Below are 2,242 nucleotides of genomic sequence, written 5' to 3'. Positions count from 1 at the left end.
TTGGAGTTTTGTAGGCTGTTCTAAAAGCCCAGAGTGCATCCTCCAATTTAATGGACCATTCCTTCGGATTTGATCCCACAGTTTTCTCTAAAATACGTTTTAAAGCTCGGTTGGTATTTTCAACTTGTCCACTTGTTTGTGGATGATATGCGGTGGAGATTTTATGAGTTACTCCATATCTTTTAAGAACTTTCTCAAGTTGATTATTACAGAAATGAGTACCCCGATCACTTATTAAAGCTTTCGGTGTTCCAAACCTTGCAAAAATACGTTTTAAAAAGTTGACTACAACTCGTGCATCGTTAGTTGGGAGAGCTTGTGCTTCCGCCCATTTAGATACATAATCAATGGCTACGAGTATATATAAATTATTATGAGATTTTGGAAATGGACCCATAAATTCAATACCCCAAATGTCAAATACTTCACATACTTGGATGATATTTTGTGGCATTTCATCACGTTGACTTATTTTTCCGGCCCTTTGACATGCATCACAGGATTTGCAAAGAAGGTGTGCATCTTTGTAAATTGTAGGCCAATAGAATCCAGCTTCATAAACTTTTCTTGCTGTTAGTTGAGGCCCATAATGCCCTCCTGTTGGTCCTGTGTGACAATGGTTTAAAATTTTACTAGCTTCATCTCCAAATACACATCGGCGTATTATTCCATCGGGACAACTTTTAAACAGATGTGGATCTTCCCAGAAATAGTGTTTTATATCACTGAAGAATTTCTTTCGTCTTTGGTACGATAATCCTTTTTCAAGGAATCCACAAACTAAGTAGTTTGCATAGTCTGCAAACCATGGGATTTCTTTATAATCTATCTTCAATAGATATTCATCAGGAAAGTTGTCTTGTATGGCCGATTCATTTAGAACTTCTAATTCGGGATTTTCAAGACGAGAAAGATGATCAGCGGCGAGATTTTCTGCTCCTCTTTTATCTCGGATTTCAATATCAAACTCTTGTAAGAGTAAGATCCAACGGATTAATCTTGGTTTAGCATCTTGTTTTGAAAATAGGTATCTAAGAGCAGAACGGTCGGTATAGACCACCGTTTTTGCTAGAACGAGATATGATCGAAATTTGTCAAAAGCAAAGACAATAGCAAGGAGTTCTTTTTCAGTAGTTGTATAGTTCGTTTGTGCTCCTTGTAACGTCTTACTAGCATAATATATAGGTTGAAATCGTTTTTCAATCCTTTGTCCTAAAACGGCTCCCATTGCAAAATCACTTGCATCGCACATTAGTTCAAATGGTAGATTCCAATTTGGTGTTATCATGATCGGTGCATTAGTGAGTTTCTCTTTAAGAATATTAAAATATTTGATACACTCATCTGAAAAGATGAATGGCGCATCCTTTTCTAGGAGTTTATTCATAGGAGTGGCAATTTTAGAAAAATCTTTTATGAAACGTCGGTAAAAACCGGCATGCCCTAGAAAACTCCTAACTCCTCTAACATTGGTGGGATGTGGAAGTTTAGCAATTACATCTACTTTAGCTCTATCCACTTCAATTCCTTCTTTTGAAATTTTATGTCCAAGAACGATGCCTTCTTTAACCATGAAATGGCATTTCTCCCAATTAAGTACTAGATTTGATTTTTCGCATCTAATTAGCATTCGTTCCAGATTAACTAGACTTGATTTAAATGTATCACCGAAGACTGAAAAGTCATCCATGAATACTTCCATGCATTCTTCTATCATGTCATGAAAAATCGCCATCATACACCTTTGAAAGGTTGCAGGGGCGTTGCAAAGTCCAAATGGCATTCTTTTGTAAGCAAAAGTACCATAAGGGCACGTAAATGTGGTTTTCTCTTGGTCTTCGGGTGCTATTGGAATTTGAAAATATCCGGAAAATCCATCTAGAAAACAATAGTAACTATTTCCGGCTAATCTTTCCAACATTTGATCTATGAAAGGTAAGGGAAAGTGATCTTTTCTGGTGGCGTCATTTAATTTTCTATAATCAATACATACACGCCATCCTGTTACAGTCCTAGTAGGAATAAGCTCATTTTTCTCATTTGTAATGACAGTCATACCACCCTTCTTAGGCACGCATTGAACTGGGCTTACCCATGGACTATCAGAGATTGGATAAATTAAACCTGCATCTAGCAGTTTAATAATCTCTTTCTTAACTACATCTTGCATATTAGGATTTAGTCTTCGTTGGCGTTGCACATACGTTTTATGACCTTCTTCCATAAGGATTTTATGTGTGCA

This window comes from Rutidosis leptorrhynchoides, chromosome 2, assembly GCF_046630445.1.
Source record: "Rutidosis leptorrhynchoides isolate AG116_Rl617_1_P2 chromosome 2, CSIRO_AGI_Rlap_v1, whole genome shotgun sequence".
Classification (NCBI taxonomy): domain Eukaryota; kingdom Viridiplantae; phylum Streptophyta; class Magnoliopsida; order Asterales; family Asteraceae; genus Rutidosis; species Rutidosis leptorrhynchoides.
This window is presented reverse-complemented; position numbering follows the sequence as displayed.